Source organism: Miscanthus floridulus, chromosome 16 (assembly GCF_019320115.1).
Source record: "Miscanthus floridulus cultivar M001 chromosome 16, ASM1932011v1, whole genome shotgun sequence".
In the NCBI taxonomy this organism is placed as follows: Eukaryota; Viridiplantae; Streptophyta; class Magnoliopsida; order Poales; family Poaceae; genus Miscanthus; species Miscanthus floridulus.
Window position 1 is genome coordinate 72,867,733 of NC_089595.1, and position 21,041 is coordinate 72,888,773.

Below are 21,041 nucleotides of genomic sequence, written 5' to 3' on the forward strand. Positions count from 1 at the left end.
GCCGCTCCGAGCTCCGTCCTCAGCGTCGGCCAGCGCCGTGCAGCAGCTCCGTCCTCGGCACCGACTAGCGTCGCGCCCATAGCCAGCCTGCGTCGTGCCTAGCTACGCCCCGGCCATGGCTCCTACTGTGTAGCTCTGGCCTCGGCCATGGCTCTACTGTGCAGATCCCGCCCCGACCATGGCTCTATTGTGCAGATCCGGCCTCCGCCATGGCTCTACTATGCAACTCCAGCCATGGCAGTGGTGGGTGACAGCGGCCATGGCTTCTACTGTGCAGCACAACAACAGTACAAGGAGGAAGAAATGATTCTACAGTGTCCGAATCAGCTGGAATCAGCCAACGGAATGGTTAGCAGCCTGTCAGCAGCCAATTCGAATTTGAATTCAAAAAATGGCGCCAACAGGATGGTGTTTGTAACAGAACCGACCAATTATACGAAATTAAGTAAGAAAATCATCCGCCGGAGCAGATGATTTAGCAAACTTAAGCCCGTATAACCCGGTAGTCCGTGAAATCACGAAGGATTTCAAACCAACTCACATCCCAGCCAAGATCGTAATAAGTTTAGCGGTCACCATCACATATTACATAAAAGTTCGCATCTCAAATACATCAGAGTTTAAACATAGTTATTACAAAACGAGTTCAAATAGAAGTAGCAGAAGCCATTTGTTCAAAACCACACACACTCACACGGAGTTCAAATACAGTGCCAGCTAATGATCCTCTCCAACAAAAGCATCAGACGAGACGTAAGGAATGACCATGCCCATGGTCCTAAGCATCACCCATCGCAGGATAAAGGCAATTGATACAGTAGCCGTAATACATCTGTCCATCTGCAACAAGTGGGAATAAAACCCTGAGTACGAGAAGGTACTCAGCTAGACTTACCCGACATAACCGAAAATAAAGTGACACCAAGGATTATGAAGGGCTTTATAGTAGGGTAGCTGACTCATTTGCAGAAAGAAGCATTTTTAGCATTTCAAGAACCTTTTCAAAAGCATTATTGTCAAGTTAATTATTATTAACCTGTCGACTAGATTTGCACCTATACTAGAGCAAACATGTGATTAAGCCAATAATGATAACCAATGATCATTAACAACTTCCATATTGTCATATTCATTATAACTGTCCAAGTGTTCCATCAACATTACTACGATGAAGTAACTCAAGTCAAGTGCTCACTATCTAGGAGCGATGGCGATTTGAATCGATTCCTAACCAGCTGGTGATTTATTCCTTACACAAACCTTACTCACCCGCTAAAGTAAGGTATTGGTCACCGAGTCAACTATCCAGGAATCTCGAGTTTGCTAGGAACCACATGTACCCGGGAGCCGACCGACTGCACTTTGGTCTTATCATCTCGCCCCCGTGTCCTACCACACCTGCTCCGGTATAGTGCGCTGTGGGCAATCTACTCGGCCCGAATAATCTCCCAGCTTCACGGTCGAAAGGTACTTTATTCGGCCAGCTAAATGTAAGGCATGCGTTCAACATGACTCGAGGCCCAACAATGGTCGGTCCTTAATCGACACAGACGGAAAGCACTACAGTCCAAAACTCTGCAAGTCTCCGTCCGGTCTCAACTTCATTTAACACTTAGTTATACCATGACTACATAGTTATCCAAGCAGATCCAGGTAACCACCTATAGCTCGCAGGTGATAGGAAATCACCCGACTTCTACCGGTCTAAGCCAGCTAAGCATTGACTCGACTGCGGATACCAGGGTAACAAGGATATGGTATAACAAAGGTAGACAAGGTATAATGCAGCAACGGTTGCCAACAACTCCTGAACGTAATGCATCAATTAAAGTAAAGTATTTAATTAACAATTGCAAACTGGGGAGAAAAAGCTCCGGGGCTTGCCTCTCTCGAAGGAGCTCGGGCGGTGATCGGGGCACTCCAGAAGTTCCTCAACGTCCTCCTCGTCGGCTTCGGGCACTTCCTGTGGCTGCACCTCGAGCTGCTCCTCGGGCTCCTCGGGTATGATGACTAGGTTCTCGGTTTGTGATCCTATATGATGCAATGTGCATAAGTGCTTATGCAATCGGTGCATCGGATGAGATGAATACAATGGATATGCTTGAATGCAAGGTAGTCAACATCATCCAAGAACATATACTACAAGCACATGTCATCTACTGCATTCTCTTCTACTACTAATATGCTAAGTCAACACATCTTATTAAATGCTTTAAAGATACACCAAAGCTTCACTAATTTCTTAATCACACATAAAGCAACACTTGATTAAACCCTAATTAATAATAGGTTTGAATAGCAACATCTATTTTTATTGCTTAGAAAAAATCTTAGAAAATTACCATAGCACAGTACTACCCTAAGTAGTCTACCATCAGATTTTTATGGTATTTGAATGAGTGGATTAGCCTACACAAAAATAACAAGCTATGGCATGGTTATGAACATGAAAAATACTTTGTACTGTGAAAAGTGTCAAACACCAGATGAAATATTTTTCCTATGTTCTACACAACAATTAATCACTGTACAAAAATTATCACATGCATGTTTTATACAAATTTTTCTCTCTAGCAAAAATAACAAAAATCAGCCATTAAAGGCACTTGAACTACACCTCATAATTTTTCTATAGTACATGCATGACACATATTTTTCCTAGGAAGTACATTACATAAGAAGATTAACAAACTTGGAATCATATTTTTCTGAAGCATATAGGTTTTACTAACCATTTTACAAGATATCAGCAATATCAAGAATTAATTAAAGCTCTACAGAAAAGTATCTCAAAAATGACATGCAACATTTTTATCATGTAGATCTAGTGACAAGGAACCTAGCAAAATTTGTTTCAACAGATTTGGATCAAATTTGAGTATACAAACATTTTCCAAGCATTTCTCTTTCCAAATAATAAAAGAAAACTGAAAACGAAATTTCCTATTACTACTGGGCCGGCCCGTGGAAAACAACTGGCCCACGGCCACATTCGGCCTGCACAGATCGAGCGAAGGGGAGGGCGGCGGCCTGGCTCGGGGCTTCGGCCCAAGCCATCCTAGCCTAGCTCGGTCGGGCGAAGGAGCCACGCCACGCCGGCGTCGAGACGCCACGGCGGCGTGGGCTCTGCCAGCGGGCCGGCGACCGTTGCCGACCGGGTTTGGGCAAGCGGGCAAGCGCGCAGGGTTCACAAGGAGGTGACAAACCTGAGCATGTAGCACAATGGGATGGAGAAGGGAAGGAGGACGCGTTCCACGGCGGCCGAGCATGGCGGCGCCATGACTGACGGCGGCGAAACGCGCAAAATGCTCTACCTTGGCTCAAAAGGCGTCACAGCCACGAGCACCAGGTGCCAGAGAGCGAGGTGGAGCTAGGTGCGCTTGATTGCTGGCAGTGGTGGAGCACTGGCGGCAAATTTGTCCGGCGGGTGCTGCGGTGGCGCTCGGTGGCGAGGGAGCAGAGCTCGTGCGGGCGAAGCAGAGAGGCAGCGCGGGAGAGTGAAGAGTGGAGCGCTGCGGGCTCAGCAGATGAAGGCGGGCGCATGGAAGCGGAGGCAGGCCGTGGCTGCCGCGCGGCGGGCGTCGCCGGCGCATGGTCGCCACGCGGCGGTCGTGCTCTGGCGCGGTCGGGACGCGACGCACGGGAATGGCGCGGCGCAGCGCGGGGCAGGCCGTGCGCGCGAGGTGGGCTGGGCCGGACGCGGGGCGGGCGAGCAGTGGGCACGGCGGTAGGCCGGGCCAGCTTCGGCCGTGGGCCGAGAAAGGAGGCGACGGCCCGCGAAAGGAGAAAACATTTTTCTCAATTTCTATTTTTAAGAAATTTTCAAATACCAGTTTTCAAATACCCTTTTGAGCAAGAAAATGACTTCTTTTGAAAATGGCCCAAAAATAAAAGTTGCTTAGAATTTAATCCTCTACATCTTTGCTTTTATGACCAAAGTCCAATTCTTGCTAGATTTTGAATTATAAAATTAAAGTCAATTTTAACTCAAAACCCTAATTTTTGGAGAATTATTTTAAAAGCAAAATTTGGCAATAATTTAAATACAAACTTTGCTCCAAAAATTGTGCTAAATAATTCTAGATGGTTTACAATCATAGCCAAACATTTTTTACTAACTTAACAAGCATAATTTGGGCAAAAACAACTCTAAACAGGTGTATGCAACATTCATGTTTCACGAGCATGTTTCATAATTTTGGAAGCATGGTTTCAGTTATTATTTACATGATTAGGTATGTATGATTAGGATGCTTGATGATGCACAATATGCATGATTGCAGTGCCTAAATGCTGGCATAACACCGGGGTGTTACAACCGTCCCCCCTTATAAAAATCTCGTCCCGAGATTTGGGTTACGAACCATTTGTTATAAAAATCTTCATAAGCTTTTTGTAGATATTCTCCCGTTTCCCAAGTTGCATCTCCCTCATCATGATGATTCCACTGTATCTTGTATATTTTCACCACACTATTCTGAGTAGCACATTCTTTAGTGTCTAACACATGGATCGGTTGCTCACGATACACCAAATCTGATTTGAGTTGGATGCCTCGAGGTTCTATTCTTTCCTCCGGAACACGCAAACACTTCTTGAGATGTGATACATGGAAAACTGGGAAGACGGTACTCATGGTCTTAGGTAACTCTAACTTATAAGCTACTGGACCTCTTCTTTCCAAGATCTTGTATGGTCCTACGAATCTAGCGGCAAGCTTTCGTTGGACTCCAAACCTTTTCTTCTTTATTGGCGTGACCTTCAGATAAACATAGTCACCAACTTCAAACACAAGAGGTCTCCTTCTTCTGTCTGCATAACTTTTCTGACGCGATTGGGCCGCCTTCATATTTTGCTGAATAATATGAACTTTCTTCTCGGCTTCTTCTACAAAGTTAATGCCATAATACCTTCTATCTCCAGGCTCGATCCAATTCAGTGGTATTCTACATTTTCTGCCATACAAAGCTTCGAATGGAGCCATCTTGATGCTTTCTTGATAACTATTATTGTAAGCAAACTCAGCTAATGGTAACCATGACTCCCATGATCCCCTAGAAGACAACACACAGGCTCTTAACATATCCTCTAGAACAGCATTCACTCGTTAAGTCTGACCATCTGTCTGAGGATGATAAGCGATACTACGAATCAAACTAGTTCCTAAGCCTTTGTGTAAATGTTCCCAAAAGTGAGACGTGAACTGTGGCCCTCTATCAGATACTATAGTCTTTGGTATACCATGCAACCTCACAATTTCTACAATATACCTCTCGGCATATTGAGGTGGTCGATATTCTGTCTTGATAGGCAAGAAATGAGCGGTCTTGGTAAGACGGTCCACAATCACCCAAATCGAATCATGTCCATTTTGAGTAGTGGGCAAACCCGAGATAAAATCCATACTTATATCATCCCACTTCCAACTAGGTATGGACAAAGGTTGCAACAAACTGACATGTTTCATATGAATAGCTTTCACTCTACAACATGTGTCACATCTGGCAACATATGCTGTAATTTCTTTCTTCATTTTGGTCCACCAATAATGAGGTCTTAGTTCTTGATACATCTTACTACTTCCCGGATGGATAGATAGCTTAGAAAGGTGAGCTTCATCCATGAGTTTATTCCTAAGCTCTCGATCCTTGGGAACCACAAGACGATCGTCAAACCACAACACGCCCTGTTCATCCACTTTAAAGTGCCGAGACGGCTTTTCTTTTATTTTCTCTTTGATGTGGACTATTCCCTTGTCGGTTTTTTGGCCTTCTATTATCTTACTCTCCAAAGAGCAACTAATCTGAATACTATGTAACACAGCAAGATGCATCAGATCGAACCCATCTTCAAGTAATGGCTGCACATTCAAGTAATGTGACTTTCTGCTCAAAGCATCTGCCACTACATTGGCTTTTCTAGGATGATATTGCACATTCAAGTTGTAATCTTTGATCAATTCCAACCATCTGTGCTGTCTCATGTTCAGTTCTGGTTGTGTAAAGATGTACTTAAGACTCTTGTGATCTGTGAAAATATTGCACACATTACCAAGTAGATAATGTCTCCAAATTTTTAGGGCATGCACAACTGCAGCAAGTTTAAGATCATGTGTTGGATAGTTGACCTCGTGCTTTCTCAATTGACGTGAGGCATAAGCAATGACTCTCCTTTCTTGCATAAGAACACAGCCCAATCCAGTTTTCGATGTGTCACAAAACACATCAAATGATTTCTTAGTGTCTGGTTGTGCGAGAACAGGAGCAGTGGTCAATAGTTTCCGCAAAGTGTGGAAAGCTGCTTCACACTCCTCTATCCACACAAACTTATGATCCTTCTGTAGCAGACTTGTCATAGGTTTGGCAATCTTCGAGAAGTCTGGTATAAAACGACGGTAGTAACCGGCTAGTCTTAAGAAACTTCTAATCTCAGGAACTGTGGTCGGTGCCTTCCAATCCATAACCTCTTGCACCTTACTTGGATCGACTGAAACTCCATTTTCTGACAGAATGTGACCAAGGAAAGGAACTTTCTTCAACCAGAATTCACATTTGCTAAACTTAGCATACAGTTGATGATCTCTAAGTCTGGTCAAGACAATTCTTAGATGCTCTTCATGATCCTTCTCGTTCTCGGAGTACACCAGAATGTCATCAATGAACACAACCACGAACTTATCCAATTCTGGCATGAAAACTGTATTCATCAAAAACATAAAGTATGCAGGAGCATTTGTCAAGCCAAAGGACATGACAAGATACTCATACAACCCGTATCTGGTGGAAAATGCAATTTTTGGTATATCTTATGGCCTAATCTTGATCTGATGATAACTGGATCTCAAATCTATTTTTGAGAACACCTTAGCCTTGGATAATTGGTCAAACAGAACATCAATATGAGGCAAGGGATACTTATTCTTGATGGTTACAGCGTTAAGTGGCCTATAATCTACGCACATTCTCAACGTGCCCTCTTTCTTCTTCTTCACAAACAAGGCGGGACATCCCCATTCAGACTTGCTTGGCCGGATAAACCTCTTTTTTGATAACTCTTCTAGTTGCTTCTTTAGCTCAGCTAATTCATCTGGAGGCATCCAATAGGGTGTCCTTGAAATCGGAGTTGTTCCGGGGATTAACTCAATTCCAAACTCAATATCCCTATCTGGCGGAAGACCAGGTAGCTCATACGGGAATACATCCAGAAACTCACACACTACCGGAATCTGATGAATAGGAATGATAGCCGTAGCACATGTCACACTTATAAGGTCTGTTCTCCGGGGCAATGGTACTTGGAAAGTACCCTCACCCAGGGGATCCTTAAGGGTAAGTACCCGACTTCCGGTATCTATGACTGCTCCCCAATCCTTCATCCAATTCATCCCTATAATGACATCCAAAACTAGTCCAGGCATAACTATCAAGTTCACTCGAAACTTCCTGCTACCTAATTCAAGGGTTGCCCCTCGAACCATCCGATTGGTCAAAACATCAGCCCCTGCTGAACTTATATGGTAACCATAACCCAATTCTGTGCATAGTTGTTCAAGTTTATGTGCAAATACTTGACTCATAAAAGAATGCGATGATCCAGAATCAAATAGAACAATTGCAGGGTTTTCGTTGACAGGAAACTTACCAGCGGTTATGGGCTCTCCTTCAGGAATCTCATCCATAGTCGTACTATGCACCCTAGCATTATAAGTCTATTGCTTCTTCTTGGGCGGATAAGGACAAAACCTTGAGAAGTGGCCGGGTTGGTCACAATTGTAGCAGGGTCCCCTCACTGTCCCAGCAGATCCCATAGCTCCCTTGGAACTGCCTTGTACCACAGTTGCGGCTGCCTTGTTGGGCTGTACTGCCATCTTGTAAGGCTTCTGGGGTCCATGGAAATTCTGACTTCTCTACTGAGGTGGCCTGAACCTAGCGCTAGGTGCAGATGGATGATAGGGAGGGCGACCTCCCACAGGTGCTCTTGCTTGGGACGGACCACCTTCTAGGGCTCTCTTGCGAGTCTTAGCTGCGGTGCTGGCGTTGTTGTTCTTTTCCTGCTTCAGACAATCGCTGATGAAGTCATTGAATCTAGCGCGGTTGTTGGTACCCACATGCTTCATCATCTTTGGATTGAGTCCCCTCTTGAAACTGGCGATTCTCTTAGCATTGGTGTCAACCATGTCGGGAGCATAACGACACAAGTTGTTGAAGGCATGCAAATATTGTGTCATGGTCTTGGTGCCCTGATTCAATGCCAAGAACTCTCCCAACTTCATCTCGGTCAGCCCGGGTGGAATATAAACTCCACGGAAGGCCTCAGCAAACTCTCTCCACGTAATCTGAGCATTTGGAGGGAAGGTTGTGTGATGGTGCTTCCACCACATTCCCGCTGGTTCTTGCAACTGATGTGCAGCATACTCCGTTTTCAATACCTCAGTCATCCTCAACACATGGAATTTATCTTCCATAGTGTTGATCCATTCCTCAGCATTGAGTGGCTCTGTTGCTTCCTTGAATATTGGCGGCCTGGTGTCCATAAAATCTTTGAAGCTGCTATATTGGTTCACTCCAATGCCACCACCCTGATTGTTACCGTGTTGAACGTTGTTGGCGATGGTACGCAAAAAATCCTCCATGTCTTTTGGGATTGTTCCATGTTGCGCTGACTCCCGAGCAACTGTGCGGGGAACATCTCTGGGGTAAACGGGGGAGGAGGTGGCAAATGCGGTTCATGGGGAGGCTCATTGTTGTTGCCGTGGTTTCCACCACCACCACCGGTCCCCACACCGTTAGCACCGGTCTCAACGGCCTCATACGTGGTACGGCGAGTGTTTGTCATCTGCATATTTCAGCAACAAGTAATGATTGAGTGAAGCTGTAATAATTGCGAGTGAAGGAAAAATTATGCCGTACTGAATTTACTGGAGAGAATAAATTCATACAATAAAACAGAGGCACAACAATCGCATCCCAATTAAAACATCACTTAATCAAATTACTTCAACAGCAAACATCGCGTCCATACAACCAAATTGCCAGCATACATACACTAGACTTTTATGCGTTCAGATATCGCATTAATAGCCAAGTTCCAATCACATGCCAAGTCTCATAAGTTCGAAGCAAAATACATTAGGTTACATGCCAACAAAAGAAAGGTCATCGCGACAGGACCTAGATACTAGCGCAAGGCAACTAGCCTACTCCTCGGGGCCATCGTCGGGATCGGAGACGTCACCATCGCCCCTAGGTGAAACTACAGGCTCGTCCTCGTTGTCGTCGTCGATGTCCATGCCAGCAGCGTCTGGAGGAGCATATGGGCCAACCCCATTGTAGAGCGCGTGAAACTCCTCATGCAGGTTGACATTATACTCCTCTAGCTCATTGACCCTCTGCAGCAAAAGGTCCCTCTCGTCCTAGGCTTCATTCCTTTCCTGAACCAACTGTCCAATCATGCGGTCTGCATTGTTGTTGGCTTGAGTCAATGTATGCACCCGCTACATAGCTCTATCACCTCTCTCAACCGCCTGGTTTCGCTATAAATTCATATCAGCTAACTGCTCCTGCAAACTAGTTATAGCACGTGCCTGTCTCTTCTTCTGCTTTCTCCCCTTGAGCTTATCATGACCACGTAAGCCAGTCAAAGTCCAATAGGTACTCTCAAGACCCTCATACACTCTGATGGCGGCGAACATAGCACTCATAGCATGTTTGTCGCTAGCCTGTCCCTCAGCTGGACCTCTGACCAAGGCACTTCCCTAAGGCTAAACTCAAATAGCATCACGAGGATCATCCCTAGGAAAGGTGCCAGCTAGAGCTGCTGCAAGCTCACTGGGAAATCTGCTCATGATATCCCTGATGACACGGAAAGTTGCTCCCTCTGCACCCTCAGCAGGAGTGCGACCCTCAAACTCCAAGTGCCAACCATCCCAATCTGGAGCATCACCGAGAGTAGGAACCGTGATCTCTACCACTACAAGTCCATCCTCGGCTAACTGGCTCTCATTCTAAGAGTACACCGGCTCTTGACCCTCTGGGTACCCCACATCATGGAGCACTCTCCAAAGCAAGGTTGGCATGCCAAACTCGCTCAAGAAGGTGTCTGTGGTGCGGTGCTCCCTCAGGGCCAACAGACGTCGAGGTGCTCTTCCTCCAGTGGACTTACGGGCGGTCTGCTTCGTGCGGGCCATCTATAGCAAAAGTTCTTTTATTACCCCGTGGAAACATATTTTAGGTGATACAACTTTTATCAAAATGAGATAATCAATTTATAAGGGGAGGAATGCATGACATGAATGAAATGCACAAGTAATATGATGTATGTACGTGCCGTACGTTCTCACAAACTTATAAAATAAATAATTTCTAGCGACGAATTCGGTGGCATACAAACGATCTCTCAAATACGTAGCTAATACGTTCTACACGATAGCGTTGTTATGTACCTGCAGAAGATTCATTTCAGCCCACTTCCTAATGAATGCATAAAAGCAGTAAATTTTTATCTACACGAATCCCCAGATACGTGTACAACGGTAGTAACTACCCGAACCATCGTCCTATTGACGGCATCGCCTCAATAGACAGAATACCCACACATGAGATACCTTTGTAAAACATGTGTATAACATGTAATTACTCCAGCATCATATAAGCATTCACCCTAGATCGGCGGTGTATCCGATCATGCTCTCACAACTCACACTTACCGAGGCGTAGAGGCAATTGATCCATACACTATCACTCAAACAAGTGGCACTCATACAATAGCACGCCGTATGAGCGACGAAAGAGAAATATGATGCAAGAACCCCAAGTCAGTACTTAATTAAGCCACCTAAAGTCCTTAACTGGGCATAAAGGATATGACTACTGGCACACTTTTTAGTTTGAAATTCACGTTTTTCAAATGCCTTTTTGTTTTAAATACACTTGTGAACAGTAATACGCTAAACCATGCTCTGATACCAGCTATAATAGAACTGACCAATTATACGAAATTAAGTAAGAAAATCATCCGTCGGAGCAGACGATTTAGCAAACTTAAGCCCGTATAACCCGGTAGTCCATGAAATCACGAAGGATTTCAAACCAACTCACATCCCAGCCAAGATCGTAATAAGTTTAGCGGTCACCATCACATATTACATAAAAGTTCGCATCTCAGATACATCAGAGTTTAAACATAGTTATTACAAAATGAGTTCAAATAGAAGTAGCGGAAGCCATTTGTTCAAAACCACACACACTCACACGGAGTTCAAATACAGTGCCAGCTAATGATCCTCTCTAACAAAAGCATCAGACGAGACGTAAGGAATGACCATGCCCATGGTCCTAAGCATCACCCATCGCAGGATAAAGGTAGTTGATACAGTAGCCGTAATACATCTGCCCATCTGCAACAAGTGGGAATAAAACCCTAAGTACGAGAAGGTACTCAGCTAAACTTACCCGATATAACCAAAAATAAAGTGACACCAAGGATTATGAAGGGCTTTATAGTAAGGTAGCTGACTCATTTGCAGAAAGAAGCATTTTTAGCATTTCAAGAACCTTTCCAAAAGCATTATTGTCAAGTAAATTATTATTAACCTATCGACTAGATTTGCACCTATACTAGAGCAAACATGTGATTAAGCCAATAATGATAACCAATGATCATTAACAACTTCCATATTGTCATATTCATTATAACTGTTCAAGTGTTCCATCAACATTACTACGATGAAGTAACTCAAGTCAAGTGCTCACTATCTAGGAGCGATGGTGGTTCGAATTGATTCCTAACCAGCTGGTGATTTATTCCTTACACAAACCTCACTCACCCGCTAAAGTGAGGTATTGGTCACCGAGTCAACTATCCAAGAATCTCGAGTTTGCCAGGAACCACATGTACCCGGGGGCCGACCGACTGCACTTTGGTCTTATCATCTCGCCCCCGTATCCTATCACACCTGCTCCGGTATAGTGCGCTGTGGGCAATCTACTCGACCCAAATAATCTCCCAGCTTCACGGTCGAAAGGTACTTTATTCGGCCAGCTAAATGTAAGGCATGCGTTCAACATGACTCGAGGCCCAACAACGGTCGGTCCTTAATCGACACAGACAGAAAGCACTACAGTCCAAAACTCTACAAGTCTCCGTCCGGTCTTAACTTCATTTAACACTTAGTTATACCATGACTACATAGTTATCCAAGTAGATCCAGGTAACCACCTATAGCTCGCAGGTGACAGGAAATCACCCGACTTCTACCGATCTAAGCCAGCTAAGCATTGACTCGACTGTGGATACCAGGTGTAACAAGGATATGGTATAACAAAGGTAGACAAGGTATAATGCAGCAACGGTTGCAAACAACTCCTGAACGTAATGCATCAATTAAAGTAAAGTATTTAATTAACAATTGCAAACCTGGGAGAAAATGCTCCGGGGCTTGCCTCTCTCGAAGGAGCTCGGGCGGTGATCGGGGCACTCCGGAAGTTCCTCAACGTCCTCCTCGTCGGCTTCGGGCACTTCCTGTGGCTGCACCTCGAGCTACTCCTCGGGCTCCTCGGGTATGATGACTGGGTTCTCGGTTTGCGATCCTATATGATGCAATGTGCGTAAGTGCTTATGCAATCGGTGCATCGGATGAGATGAATACAATGGATATGCTTGAATGCAAGGTAGTCAACATCATCCAAGAACATATACTACAAGCACATGTCATCTACTGCATTCTCTTCTACTACTAATATGCTAAGTCAACACATCTTATTAAATGCTTCAAAGATACACCAAAGCTTCACTAATTTCTTAATCACACATAAAGCAACACTTGATTAAACCCTAATTAATAATAGGTTTGAATAGCAACATCTATTTTTATTGCTTAGAAAAAATCTTAGAAAATTACCATAGCATAGTACTACCCTAAGTAGTCTACCATCAGATTTTTATGGTATTTGAATGAGTGGATTAGCCTACACAAAAATAACAAGCTATGGCATGGTTATGAACATGAAAATACTTTGTACTGTGAAAAGTGTCAAACACCAGATGAAATATTTTTCCTATGTTCTACACAACAATTAATCACTGTACAAAAATTATCACATGCATGTTTTATACAAATTTTTCTCTCTAGCAAAAATAACAAAAATCAGCCATTAAAGGCACTTGAACTACACCTCATAATTTTTCTATAGTACATGCATGACACATATTTTTCCTAGGAAGTACATTACATAAGAAGATTAACAAACTTGGAATCATATTTTTCTGAAGCATATAGGTTTTACTAACCATTTTATAAGATATCAGCAATATCAAGAATTAATTAAAGCTCTACAGAAAAGTATCTCAAAAATGACATGCAACATTTTTATCATGTAGATCTGGTGACAAGGAACCTAGCAAAATTTGTTTCAACAGATTTGAGCAAATTTGAGTATACAAACATTTTCCAAGCATTTCTCTTTCCAAATAATAAAAGAAAACTGAAAACGAAATTTCCTATTACTACTGGGCCGGCCCGTGGAAAACAACTGGCCCACGGCCACATTCGGCCTGCGCAGACCGAGTGAAGGGGAGGGCGGCGGCCTGGCTCGGGCTTCGGCCCAAGCCATCCTGGCCCAGCTCGGCCGGGCGAAGGAGCCACGCCACGCCGGCGTCGAGACACCACGGCGGCGCGGGCTCTGCCAGCGGGCCGGCGGCCGTTGCCGGCCGGGTTCGGGCAAGCGAGCGAGCACGCGGGGTTCGCAAGGAGGTGACGAACCCGAGCATGCAGCACAATGGGATGGAGAAGGGAAGGAGGACGCGTTCCACGGCGGCCGAGCATGGCGGTGCCATGACTGACGGCGGCAAAACACGCAAAATGCTCTACCTTGGCTCAAAAGGTGTCACAGCCATGAGCACCAGGTGCTGGAGAGCGAGGCGGAGCTAGGTGCGCTTGATTGCTGGCAGTGGTGGAGCACTGGCGACGAATTTGTCCGGCGGGGGCTGCGGTGGCGCTCGGTGGCGAGGGAGCAGAGCTCGTGCGGGCAAAGCAGAGAGGCAGCGTGGGAGAGTGAAGAGTGGAGCGCCGCGGGCTCAGCAGATGAAGGTGGGCGTGTGGAAGCGGAGGCAGGCCGTGGCTGCCGCGCGGCGGGCGTCGCCGGCGCATGGTTGCCACGCGGCGGTCGCGCTCTGGCGCGGTCGGGACGCGACACGTGGGAACGGCGCGGGGCTGGCCGTGCGCGCGAGGTGGGCTGGGCTGGACGTGGGGCGGGCGAGCGGCGGGCGCGGCGGTAGGCTAGGCCGGCTTCGGCCATGGGCCGAGAAAGGAGGCGACGGCCCGCGAAAGGAGAAAACATTTTTCTCAATTTCTATTTTAAGAAATTTTCAAATACCAGTTTTCAAATACCCTTTTGAGTAAGAAAATGAATTCTTTTTGAAAATGGCCCAAAAATAAAAGTTGCTTAGAATTTAATCCTCTACACCTTTGCTTTTATGACCAAAGTCCAATTCTTGCTAGATTTTGAATTATAAAATTAAAGTCAATTTTAACTCAAAACCCTAATTTTTGGAGAATTATTTTAAAAGCAAAATTTGGCAATAATTTAAATACAAACTTTGCTCCAAAAATTGTGTTAAATAATTCTAGATGATTTACAATCATAGCCAAACATGTTTTACTAACTTAACAAGCATAATTTGGGCAAAAACAACTCTAAACAGGTGTATGCAACATTCATGTTTCACGAGCATGTTTCATACGTTTCGAAGCATGGTTTCAGTATTATTTACATGATTAGGTATGTATGATTAGGATGCTTGATGATGCACAATATGCATGATTGCAGTGCCTAAATGCTGGCATAACACCGGGGTGTTACAGTGTTCCAGGCATTTGAATTCAAAAAAGGCACTGGTAACCAATGCACTCAATTTACAAGTCATGGAAAGTTCATTTGTACAACAAGTCGATTACAGACACAAGAAACCACTCATGCAAAGCCGGTTCAATGGCCTAATACACTTGTAGCAGTTATGCACAAGCAAATCCACTTGTAGCAGTTATATACTTCCATATGTTGGACTGAATTCATAGGACAGACCATTGCATTCAGTACAGTTAACGGAGCAGTAAGCTTGCATTGCAGATGTTCTGAAACATACATCAGTTCATTTCATTAACCTAAAATTACACCATATGCATTCACTGCAAGGCCACAAATTCCAGTATGGACATACAAATTCCAGTCAGGTACAAAATCATAGGAAAACGAAGATAGCCATGCAAAAGTCACATACCCAACCTTCCATCTTCGTCATGGCATCCTACAAACCACATTGACCAACTCCCTTTGGAGGATACTCTCCCTTTAATCTTAGATCAACACAATGTTTTACTATGTCCTCGGTCAATCAAGGTGTTGCCTGAACAAAAATTGATAAAATATACAATAAAGTAGTCACTAATCTGGACAGTAGTGCTTAGCTCCCAATGCTTTAGCATGCAAATTTCATACCAAAAGTTTCAAGATGCTATGAACATGCAAAGACATCGCATGAGTTGGACCAAATTGTTTCCATGAATCCAGTAAGTTAATGATGACTTCATTACAGCAAAAGAAAAGCTAAATACGATTTGGTGGTTATATCTCCATATAAAGCAGCATGAAATGAGAAGTGCAGCTACGCTATTGCATTACATTAAAATAGCCTGTTAGAATCATAGACCACAACACAGGTTAACAGAGGTGCGAGTATATTTGGGATTTTGAAATATCTTTTGAAAAAAACTAGTTAATGAGCCATATGCATTCACTGCAAGGCCACAAATTGCAGTAAGGACATACAAATTCCAGTCAGGTACAAAATCACAGGAAAACGAAGATAGCCATGCAAAAGTCACATACCTAACCTTCCATCTTCGTCATGGCATCCTCCAAACCACATTCAGCAACGCCTCACCCACCTGGCTGCACCTACACATTCACAAAATAAGATTTTACCCATATAATGCACAAGTGAAGACTTGGTTACAACACTATATTAGCAAGCCCATCCACAAACCTGCTCCCCGCCATTCACAGCCGCACTCCTCGACACGTTTAGTCCAAGCGTTATCCAATCACGTACATGACGCATATCATCATAAGCATTTGCAGCAACCCAGTCAACTGACAATTGGGTGATTTCCCTCACTGGTCTTGGTGGTAACTTATCCCGTAAAAAATTATGCAGCCTAAAAGCAGCCAGGATTATCTTGTTCTGCTTTTCCCTAGGATAGTGAGGCACTTCTTTCAAAATTTTTCCACCTTGCTTTGACCACCCCAAATCCCCTTTCAATCACATTTCGTAGACTTGCATGATGGAAATTGAACACCTCTTCGAATCTCTCGGGCTGCCTGTCCTCAAACGCTTCAGGTGGTACCTGGTGTTATGATGTGGGCCCAAATAACCCCGTTCTCCTGCGTAACCCGAGTCGACCAAGTAGAACCTACCTACACAACACCAAACAAGTTCACAAAGGCAGAAGCACAACATATTGCACAACAACAAAGAAATGTACTCCAACTAGTGCAGGCCAGTCAACTAACCTTCAGGTGGGTGCGGAAAAGTCGGTGTTGCCCACGCCTGCCTAAGGACGAACATGTCGTGTACTGCCCCCGCCATCCCCACACCAACATATGTGAAGTGCTGCTCAAAGTCGCATACTGCTACCACATTTTGGCTAGTATAGCCCTTCCTATTAATGAAATCATTGTGTACGGTCCGATCAACAAGTACCTTAACGTGTGTGCCATCTATAGCTCCAATGCAACCATCAAACAAAGGAGTGTACTTGAACTATTTTTCATGAATCGTTCTGTAGTGCCTATCTTTAGGCACTAGAATTGTGTTAGAAAGGACACCATAGCATCCAACACTTCACCAAACTTGGTGCTAACCGTGGCCAATGCCCTACTAAATCTATCTGCCATATCGCGTTGTGATCGCTGTGTGCCCATAGCCCAAAGGAACATCCCTAACCCCTCTACGGTATCCATTTCCTGAGTCCCTTGAAGGCCATGGTTACTAACTAAAATGTTATGCAACTCCATGAAAGATTCAGGGGACATGCGAAAGTTAGTCTTACACCTTTTTGGGGTCAGCTAGGGTTTTCTGGACAAATGACGCACCGTTCCGTTCTTGGACACCTAACCCAGGAGGGTGCACTGGAACCTGACTCTCCATCGCAGCTACATATCCGCCATAGGTAGCGGCCAGCGCTGCCACATCCTAGAAATATGTGCTTGAGTCACTTGAATGTTCACTGGTGTCGTCGCTGTCAGCCATGGTTTCAGCAACCTGATTGACCACCACAAACAATAAACAACCATCTCAGATTACATATAGATTAATGCAGAGTCCAAACCAATCTGTACATTTGGTCCACAACAAATTGTACAAGGTAGATGTTGCCTAACCTCAGTGGTGCGTTATCGTGGTTGTAGTTGCTGCCTAACCGAGGTCCGTTACTGCAAGACAGGAAAGCAACAAACGATCAGTCTTCAAGTTGGAGAAGGGTTTAAAATAGAAATAACACAGTAACTATTAAGTAGTTCAAGCGAACACTAAATCGTACAACAATGCAGCATGATTATGACATCAAATGGTCCACAAACCAGTGCAGATTATTACAAACATAGTTCCAGACGCACTTAACGTTACATTGAGGAAAATTTTAAGTACGAAACAGCATGCTGAAAACTGATTGTTCAACTACTACACACGAAGCATGTTATTAATGGTTGTCGGTCTACATGCGATGCCTCCAAGTCCACTCGATGTACTTCACGCGATTGGCCCCTTCTTCAATGTTCTTGAACTGTGCGTGGCACGCCGGTTTTTGGAACAGATGTAATGCCATCATAAACAGCTCTGACCCTTCTGGCACACCATCTTGACGTAGGATCTGCATCACTTCGCTTTGCTCCTCTTGTTCACGGCTTCGGCCTCACTCACGGGAACTCCTTGCAGCAATACTCTCTGATAAGCTGTGCATGTACTCGCCCGAGTTGCAAGACCTCTTTTCTTGAGGCTCGTAACAACATGGTCCCTGCTTGACCGTTTTCGCAGAAGTGCCAACACTCAAAGGGCTGATGTGTTCATGTGCCATCCTTGGTGGAGTGCGTGCTGCATCATTAAGACCACCGGACCACATGAAAGTCCCCTATCCCTAGTGTGGGACCCGAATAGAGTGAACAGCTCATCAGGAATGGCGGGGGTGGTGTGGCAAGGTCTTGAGGGTCAATGGGTTCCTGCAAGGATTAGTCATGTTAACCAATGTGTTTAGGCGGTAAGCAAGATGAAATGTAACAAACGAACAGGCCTGTGCATCGTATGCATCAATTACCTCATCTTGGCTTGCCCATCGTGGGGTTCTTCCTGAGTATCCTCATTTGAGTCCAACCCCTCGTCATCACCCACAACACGACCCGTTGAAGGATCACGCCCGAGTCCAGTGCGGTTATTACGTGTTTTCCATGTATTGAAACCTTGTCTTTCAGACTACCCAATTCGTTGCTGACCTGCCTGTTCGTGTAGGGAGAAGCCTGAATTGCTAAGCTCTCGGTACACGTTCTTCAACCTTCCCTAGTTAACCCTTTCTGGGTGAAGTTGCATTTGTCTTTCTCTGCTATATAGAGGTCCAGCAACAACTTGGTAGTGGGAAGGTCCCAAGTGGGCACGTTGGCTGGGCATTTGTTGGAAGTGTATTATGTCCACACTGCTTTTGTATAATCGGTACGTATACAAGACATGCTATGAAACCAGGCACATTACCGGAAGTACAAGATGCGGAAGGTAAATGCATGTGAACTTGCCTTCGTTGGAAGCATCGGTCTTCTGGGCCTTAGGTTGTGTAGCGCGCACCTTTCGGAGGCGAGCACGAGGAGGAGGACAAAAGTGCCAGTGTTGGGAATGAGGAGTAGCACCAGATGGATACGAGGTTCCTAGAGTGGACAGGGACAACGCAGGGGGATTGTGAGCAACTAAGAAGTGTTAGCAATTAGGGACGATGATTGCAAACAAAATCTAAACCTAGACTAACCGGAGTCGTAAGAACAGCGGGAAGGGTGCGCTTAAAACGGTTACGTACAGGATCTGGTGATCGACGGCCGATGACGGGTCCAATGAGGCGACGAGGACGTGAACAACCAGATCAGACTTCAAATCGACCGGATCCCGGACGAGCAATGATCTGTTGAAACGAAAGCGGGATGTCAGAGGTCTTTGACGGCCAGATCCGAAGGGGGGAGGGACGGGAAACAGGCGACGATGGCGATGATGAAATACCTTGGACAACCAGCGGCGCTTGCAATCGACGACGGAACGACGGCGGGGACAGGCGACGGGTCGAGGGGGGGCAGCGGATCCCACGTTTGCGGTTGACTGACGGCCGGAGGGTGTCCGGTTCGGGAGGTGGAGGCGTTGGGGGTGGCGGGGAGCGGCGGACGGAGGCGCGCAGCGCCGCAAGGACTGGAACCCTAGCGGGCGAGCGAATGGGAGAGAGGGAATCGACACGGCGCCATCGGAGGCGTGTATACCAGCCGAACGGCTGGAGCAGGCCAGCCGAACGCCTGGGCTGAAAAGGCCTTACCCATCCGCCGAAATCAGCCCATATCAGCCACAAGTGGAGCAGCCGAACGGGGTGATTAGCAAGAACGGCGGATGAAAGAAGATCGGAGTCATGGATAGGAAAAGCTAAGACCGGTTATGCCGAGAGGAAAGAAGCTTGTATTTATCACCTTGGGCTTCATCTAGGTGAGGAAGAATTGGAGATTGAATGACTTTGCTAGGTATTCTTTATTAGAATTCTAGTAGAGCTCAATCCTTTAGTGAAGACCATACGTATGTAACTCTACAACAAGGCCTACTACTCTATTGACGTCTAAACTCCTCACCCCCTGTTCAACTTAGAACTAGCACGAGCGTTGGTTATATGCGTGGGATAGGGAGCTCGTAGTGTTAGTTGATCTCCACCAATAGGCCCAACGGTCTATTGGACCCTTGGATCTGCGCCTTGATCGGGGGCGCCCAACCCTAATGTGGTTGGTGGGCCCCTGTCGCACAGTACTATAAATAGAGGAGTGGGGAACTAGGCTTGACTAACGAAGTTGACCAGAGCCGTCGTAATCCCACCACAGAGAAACCTAATCCGGTCTAAAGGAGTGCTGCCAGCGACGGGATGCCCCACCGCACCGCCATCGCCCTTGCAGCGTCACCACCGGTCCACTACATCGCCACCACGACGCCAACAACCCCACGGTACTGGCGTCTACCCTGCTGCGGTGCAACTACGCAAAGGCGAGGAGGCTTACCCCGGATCTACGGTTACAGAAAGGTACACCGTGATTTCTAACATTGGTAGCAGAGCCAGGTTGCCAGTGTGTAACCCTAACCCTAACTGGGTAAAAGCAAATTAAAAAGAGACCGGGGGTGGCGGACATCACTGGAACCCCGGTCACCACCGCCACCGCGCGGGGAAAAGTGTCGCACCGCCATCCTCGCAGGAAATAGTAGGGCCTTAAAGAAGGCGTTATTTACAAGATGGAATAGTGCTACCTCATAAGCAGAAAGACCACAAGCCATAAATGGGTTACCTAACCACGTAATTACAGACTGGGACCCAACTCTTAGGCCAGTCCGAAGGGCATTGATGGAACAAACATAGGTAGAAGATCTTGATTCTCTGCAATTCGGCTTCAACCCGATGGAGCTGTCTTCAAAACATATCTTTCAGCGTCAGTTTCCCGATGGAGCTGTCTTCAAAACATATCTTTCAGCGTCAGTCTTTCCTGCCTTACCTTAACCCCGCTTTCACGTGGGACTATTGGTCGGCGTGCGTGCGCTCGAAGGTTTCCTGACGCGTGCGCACTCAAAAGAATAATAGCACACGCACTAACCTCAGCTATCGATGTTTCTCTCTTCTCATGTCTAGTTTTTTTTACCACTCTAAAATTAGCCCATTAACGTTTCTCCTGTCTGGATTCTGAGCTTTTTATTTCTCTTTCGAGATAGCGGGTATG